An 8116-nucleotide genomic window follows, 5' to 3' on the forward strand; every position below is an offset into this window, starting at 1 on the left:
ATTGCTATTTCATAGCGAGGTGCGCTGCCTCTCAAAAGGTAATATGTTGGGAAGATTATTTGAACTGCGAGATGAAATAATTCAGTTTTTAGAAATTCACAAACAAACTGAATTGGTTGTGGAATTTAAAAAGCCAGGGGTACGAGTAATATCTGCCTTAATATTATCCTCTCCGAACCCACGCGGTGGTCGTAAGCTACCAGCCGAGACGGAGAACTTGGTTAAAGATATTTATCTACGAGAAGACATTAGCCGCATAATGCCTGGTAAAAAAGATTTTATATCTGTTAAATTAGACGATGGAAAAAGAACGCACATACAGAAACAGCTTCTTCTCTGTAACATTGACGAACTTTATCAGAGGTTTAAAGATGAATACCCTAACATCAAGGGAGGCTTAACAAAGTTTTTTACACTAAAACCCATACAATGTATCCTCGCAGGCGACTCCGGAACAAGATTGAGAACCAGGACTAGATTGTTTACCCATTGAGTGGGTTTATTTACTTTCTCAATAACTCCCATTGATTCCATTTTTGTTAGTTCCTCTCTTAATTCAGGCAATAATGAAAAGGGAACCCGATGTGCAGCTTGAGCAACAGGTACAACATTTACCTTTAGTTGTATTTTCACCAAGCCCGGTAAGCAACCAAGACCACCATCAAATAGTTCACTGAAATTGGATTTAAAACTCCTTAAACCCTTGCTCAGCATGTTGCTGTCACTCTGTTGGACAGAGTCTCAGCGCTGGTTTTCAGCAAAAGCCGAAAGCTGACGTGTTAACGTCCGCCGGCAATTTAAATAATATATATTAAAAATAAAACAATAATATTATTAAAATAAATACAATAAATTATGAATTAAAATAGGAAGAATTAATAGTTGGGTAGTCCCTTTTTCGCCCGTATTGTCAAAAATGTTTAACGCCCATATAAACGTAGAGGCTAGCAGCTCAGTGCGCGCTACCAAATATATATATGTAAATACATAAACAAAGGTAGCGACCAAGCTATTTTAAATTTCAAAAACACCGATGCTGCTAATCCCATAAATGAAGTCCAAACGTACCAGTCTGGTCGTTATGTTAGCAGCAACGAAGCCGTGTGGCGGCTTTTAGCCTTCCCGTTACACGAAAGGCACCCGACAGTCACACACCTGACTGTACACTTGGAAAATAAAAAAAAAAAAAAAAAAAAAAAAAAAAAAAAAAAAAAAAAAAAATTATTTAATAAAACATAGATCACATGAATTTGTAATTTAAATGTCTCAGATGTTGAGGTAAAACAAACTGTCTTAATAATAACATTCGGATAAACTAAGTTAATCTAGGCTAATATCTACATACAGGCAATAATAAAATAAAAACAGTTCTAATTCTAAACATAGGGACCACCCGAACTAGGTTTATTTAAACCTGTGTTTCAGGCCATCAAGGCTCAGAAGTACTGTCGGATATAATTTTAACAACATAAACATATTACATAATTATTTAATTATTAGACTAAGCAGGGGCAAAGTTTCCTTAATTATAACATTCTAATTATACATAATTTACTAAGATCAGCAATTTATTTTAACACTTCTAGCAATTTTTCCGTGTCTGAGTAATTGAGGGACTGTAAATATTCTGTTAGTACTATATTACACTTATTTAAATTAACACTATAAACATTTAGCAATCTGTTAAGTTTGTTATACAAATAAGGCCCTAGAAATAAATAAAACCTGTTAGTGAAAGCATGTTTAGTCCGAGAGTTAGTGCAAACTAAATCCTTTCTTCTTTTGCCAGAAGGTACAGGCTTGAAACCAAGTTCTACATGCTGGAGTAGTACTATATTCAAAATAAATAGCTGGCGTACTGTTAGCACTTTGCATTCCCTGTAAAGCTGGTGGGTGGGGAATCTGAATGGACGAAAGCTTGCGACCTTCAGGATTGCTCTTTGGGCACGTTCCAAGGGCAAGAGGATAGTTTTAGGGGCGCCACCCCAGGAGCTGATACAGTAGGCAAGAATAGACTGACATAAGGCCATATACACCTGCCGAATTAAAGTGAAGTCTGCTATGTTACGCAAGTTTTTAAAAACGAATATCAATTTACGAACTCGAGTGCATAATGAGTCAATATGTTTCCGGAAGTTAAGCTGGGCGTCAATCGTGACACCTAGATATTTTATATGGTCAGTTTTTACTAATGTAGGGCAAGCGCATGCTGTGTCAGCGGATGTACTCATATGACAATTGTGTGCATAAATGTGTAGGTTAGTGTTTGAATTGTTATTATTTCTTATAGTAAATAAAATGTACTTGGTTTTATCTGAATTTAATGTCAGTAGGTTATTGTGAAGCCAATTTGACACTATATTAAAACCATTTTGGGCAAGTTCATAAACCTCATCTATAGATTTGCCTGAGAACACAAGAGCTGTGTCGTCAGCATATGACATAATGACACCATTTGCAAGTGACAAGCTGCTTAATTCATTTATGTAAATTAAGAAAAGGGTGGGGCCTAAAATACTGCCTTGAGGGATCCCGAAACCACTATTTTTTTGGTCAGAACTTTTGTACTGACCAATTTTTACACATTGGTGACGATCACTGAGATAGTCAGAAAATAATTTTAATTGTGCTCCTCTTACCCCCATTTTTTCCAGTTTGTGCAATAATAGGGAACAAGAAATGGTGTCAAACGCTTTGGCAAGGTCTAAGAAGATCCCAATAGTGATCATGCTATTATCTAGATTAGAACAGATGAGATTTGTTAATTTATGAACTGCTTGGTTAGTAGATCTTTTAGGCCTAAATCCAAATTGTTGTTCCGACAGTAAGTTGTTATTTTCAAGATACTTAATTAATCTACTGTTTATTATTTTTTCCAAAATCTTTGAAAGACCTGTTAATACTGCAATGGGGCGATAATTAGTGACATTGGCTTTGTCTCCAGCTTTAAAAACAGGGCTTACGACAGCTTTTTTAAGCAAATTCGGAAATGTTCCTTTACTTAGGCATAAGTTAAAAATGTGTGTTAGAGGCGGTGCAATAAGGTGTTTGAAACTTTTTAGCACATTGTTAGGGATGTTATCCCAACCCACAGCACAGACGTCTTTTAGACCATCAATTATACATAACACTTCCTGGACGTCTGTTTCTAACAATACGAAAGAGCCCAGAGAGTTATGTGTCTCAGGCAAACATTGATTGATTGCAGTTCTGGAAAAGGTTTTTTCAGCTAAGTTTTTGCCAACGTTAACAAAATAGTTGTTTACTTTATTTGTTGCTTCGGATGGGTTCAAGCAGGTTGATAAAAGATCAAGCTGAGTGTCTACTTTTGTTTGTCTGAAAGTGTTGCTTTTTATGAATTTCCAAATTAGCTTATTATTCTTTCCCGCTTTCTGAAGCTGTGCACGGTCATATTGTATTTTTTGTTTTTTCAACAGATTATTGCAAAAGTTTCTGTAACGTTTATATGTGACTGAAAGTATTGTATTGTTGGGTGTTTGCTTCCACTTTTGATGAAGTTTGTCTCTATGGCGTATACATCGGACAAGACCGGGAGTTATCCAAGGTTTGATGTTAGTATATCTTCTAGATATTATTTTGCTTGATGTGTTATTGCTGATGCGTGTTTGTAACGCCTCAATAAAATACTGCAACGAGGCATTCGGATCATTTGAATTAAAAACAGGGTCAAAATCGATGTCACGCATGTCGTTTTCAAGACTCTTCATATTTAATATTTCAATATTACGCAAGCAGTTTTTTCTAGATGGAGATATTTGTAGACTTAATAATATAGCCTGATGATCCGTAAGCGATGAATTAGTAATGAATGTTTTAGATGGCGATTTTGTCTTAATGATGATATGATCTAAGCATGAACCACTCTGGTGAGTGGGATGATTGTGTGCTGGCAAAAGACCATGAAATGTGCAGATGTTGAGGTAGTTATGTGCATGGGTTTCAGTTTTCCCCGGAGCTATATTAATATTAATGTCACCTAAAAGTATAATATTTTTATGACAGGAAATTTTACTTAATGTAGCACTGAGCGAGTCTAGAAATATGTCCATGTTTTGGGATGGAGGCCTATAAATAGCCATCACTATAATATCGGGGTTAATTTTAATTAATAGGCAATTACAGCCTAGAAGCAATGGTTCTTCTACTGTTACTTCTAAGGTAGTTTTAATGTAAGCAATTAGGCCATCATTTTGGTTAGTATTTAAGTTAGTTTTATATAGCGTATAACCGTCAAGCGATGGCAGATTGTCTGCTTGTTTTGATAGCCAGCATTCTGTTAGCACAATAATATCACAGCATAAGTCAAGATTTTGCAATAGTAATTGAAAACCGGTAAAGTTACGGTTTATACTGCGAATATTTTGGGTTAGTAAAGTAATCGTTTTATTTTCAGCCGTACAATATTTCTTGCACTCCTCAATATTACAAACTATGACTTCAGATACGGAAAAACTATCAATGTCGGTGATTAATTGCTGTGTCATAAAGTTAGAAATTACAAAAATAAATAAAGGTGTAAACCCTATATGTGCTACTTAATAAATATATAGGTGGCGCTCTTAGGCGCCTTCATAATCAATAGAATTAATGAAATTGTCTTCAGCATACTTGCGTGCCGGGCAGTTCATATCACCTGTGGGATGATCACACTTGCGCTTGAAGCGTTTGCAGGTACCACAATTGGGTGGACGCGATTTGTTTGGACATTCTTTAAAAGCATGACCTGTCTCCCCGCAGAGGTTGCATGTGGGGCTGGTTTCGCGGCAAAACTTGGCTGCATGTCCAAACTGCTGGCAGTTGAAGCATCTAGTAACAATCGTAAAATCCCGCACTGGGCATGACGTCCAATTTATAAAAATCCGGCCTTGAGTTATCAGCATTTTTCTAATGCTTGCAGGTACCTCGAGGATAAAATTACAGGTAGGCCGATCTTTCTTCCCTGATTTGTGGCTGAGTTTTATATTTTCTAAAAAGGACTCACGCGAGGTATTGGTCAGCAAAATGGTGAACGTGTCTATTTTACTGCAAACAATTTCCAAGATATAATAACCTCTGCTCCAAAAACAACACTCACCGCTTTTTTTGAGCTCTGCACAAGAGATGAATTTGCAAGGACGCTATGGAAGGACTACGCAAGGAGGGAATGGAAACGACGAATCCAAGGAGTTCCGGTCCAGAATTGGCCTGGTGTCAAATCTGGAGATGCCTAAGGCCGAGTTTACACGGTTCACGTTACCAATATGGAGTGGTTTTGTCTGAGAATACTGTTACACCACGTGCGGGGGCCAACTTCTTTTGCAGATCTCAAAAAGCTAAATGATGAAGAATTCTCGACATTTAGAGAGGCATGTGAGGCAAGAGGACTATTAGAGAACGATAATCATTGGGATCTAAAATGATGCTAAAAATGACCTCCCTATTTCGAACCATACTTAGAAAGCACATACAAACTTAGAAAAGTTGCATTGGTACTTGCCTGACCTGGGATCGAACCCGCGCCCTCATACTTGAGAGGTTGGTCCTTTACCCACTAGGCCACCACGACTTTTTTTATTCCTTCAGTTAAGTTTTCAAATTCGCAGTCCTTTCCTAAGTTTATAAGTTTCTGGAAATAATCTTCAAGCGTTGAATTTCCTTGCGTAATTGTAAAGAATTCGTTTCGTATAATTATCAATGATTTTCTCGGAGCAAAGTATTCTGAAAATTTTTTAATGACTTCTTCCAACGTCTCATTTTCATTTTCTCCAAAAGTGTTATAAATTTCAATCCCTTTCGGTCCTATATAGTTAAGTAGAATATTTACCAATCGTTTTGGGTTTTCTTTTTCCATTCCGTGAGCCGTCAGATATATCTTCAATCGTTGCACCCACCACTGAAAATTTTTCGACAGGTTTCCCACAAAACACATTTCGGGAAGCGGCGGCATTCCACCCCACGCTGACACCATGTTATTTGCTGTGTTTTGTGTCATGATGGGTGTGATTAAACTTGATTAAATAACTTCCACTTGGTATTAAAACTTTTATTTATGTTCCACATGCTTTTACAATAAATTGACAGCTGCTAGTGCTGTGTGTTCAACATGAACGAAAAATGAATGACGGGACTAGTGACGTCCCTCAACAACCACAGACTGAAAAACACTGAACTTTCTGATTTTGAAACAATTCGACTTGTAGTTGACGGGTGTGCTGGCCAGAACAAAAACACCATCATGTTGGCTATGCTCTCAAAATGGTTGACAGAAGCTCCGCAAAACATTAAACAAATAGAGCTAGGGCTCCCAGTCGTCGGGCACTCTTATATACCACCTGACCGTGTTTTTGCTAAAATCGAGAAAGAAGTCCGTCGGCATGAAGTCATAAATAGCCCCGAAAAATACTTGGAAATAATTTCAAACTTCAGTACTGTTATCAAGTACCCCTCATTTAGTAGGAGACTGTGAAGTATTTGATTGGAAAACTGCTGCCCAGGATGTCATGAAACCTGTGGGTAATTAGCATTTTAAATTCAAAGAATATAAACGTTACACTTTGAAAAGGTCCAAGAGACAAGGGAATGTTCTTATTCAAGGACATTTACATTATAAAACTGACGATGGAATAAGTAAAAATGTTAGTAAGGCAAGAAAAAATTGTGCAATGATAAATCCAGAAAAAATGCAACCTTCAAACAATGTAACTGCTGCTAAAAAAAAAGATACCTTAACCTTACTGTCGCTGGGAAAATCATCATCACAATCATCATAGGACGTCCACTGCTGAACATAGGCCTCCCCCTAGGAGGAAAAATAATAGGCACTAAAACGAGGAATTGCAATTTTTTAAGCAGTTACTGCAGCGGTGTGAGGACCAGACAGAAGAAAGTAAACAAGGTCAGTTCGGTGCGGATAGTGGTTTTGTGAGCCGCGTGAGAAGGTTGATGACATTCATGTGTAGATAGTTTGTAAATAGTATAAGTGTTCATGTACAATACCTAATTAATATTCGATAATACGATCAGTAGTTTTATTTAATATTATTCCATAAGTTCCCCAAAGGTATCGTCTTGCAATGGATTTATTTGTAGGAAAAAATTGTTTAAAAAAAATTATCTTGCTAAGAATTTATATTAATTATTTCATTACAAGAATATACGTTCATTCAAGCCCGCAGTCCGGAAGTTGTGATTGATACACCCGTGCATCAGAAAATACAATAAATATTGATTCTTTGCCTTATCTCTCTCCGGTCGTTTCGGATTGCCCCTCTGGTGCCGTTTCCGGTTAAACAACATTTTGGCGCTCTTGGCAGAGTCGTGCTGGTAAAACGAGACGATGATAGAAAAGTCCAGAGCATAAAAGAAAAAAAGATGAAGTTGCAGAAAGTCAGACAAATAAGGAAGTTACGGGGTGGTTTAGAATCTAAACTTAACTTTATCTAAAAGAATCCAAAATATAGTGACAGTTTTATCGGACATAAAAATAAAGCAGAAAATCGGGCATATTTCGATTGACGCAAATATGGTCCTTTTGCACTTAAAGAAATAAAACCCGATCATATTGTGAATGTAAAGTATATAACAGTGTTTCGTTTCCATAAAGAAAACAAAACGTCATTCAATCAAATCAATTTAGTTTCATACTTGTTGTTCTGGTATCCTGCGGGAGCAGTATCGAAACGCCAATTTGTTGGTTGTTCATGTACGCACATTGACCAATCAGAATCGGGCATGACTCGCGCGAAGCTCGTTCGAATGACCAATGCCGGCAAGCGCTCTGTTAGTCGTTTGAAAAAAAAACGAAATCACGCGCACGAACACGACAATATCGCTGCTCATCAACCTAAATCAACAAAACCGACTGCAACTCCTAGTTTTTTGGTGTGAAATCATCTCGACCAGCAGACCAAAGCATCCCGGAATCAAACGGAGTGGAAGCTCAACGGCCAGTGCAGGTCGCAGCCCGGATTCGCAAGGTATGTGCGTGCATTGTATCTTTGCTGTTACCTGTCCAGGAATTACTCGGACAACAAGTGTTTTATCGTAAGACCAAGATCTGGTCTCCCCAGAGTAGTACCACGCACCGTAATTACATTTCGGCCGGTGCAAGTTGCTA

Source organism: Helicoverpa zea, chromosome 21 (genome assembly GCF_022581195.2).
Source record: "Helicoverpa zea isolate HzStark_Cry1AcR chromosome 21, ilHelZeax1.1, whole genome shotgun sequence".
Lineage (NCBI taxonomy): Eukaryota > Metazoa > Arthropoda > Insecta > Lepidoptera > Noctuidae > Helicoverpa > Helicoverpa zea.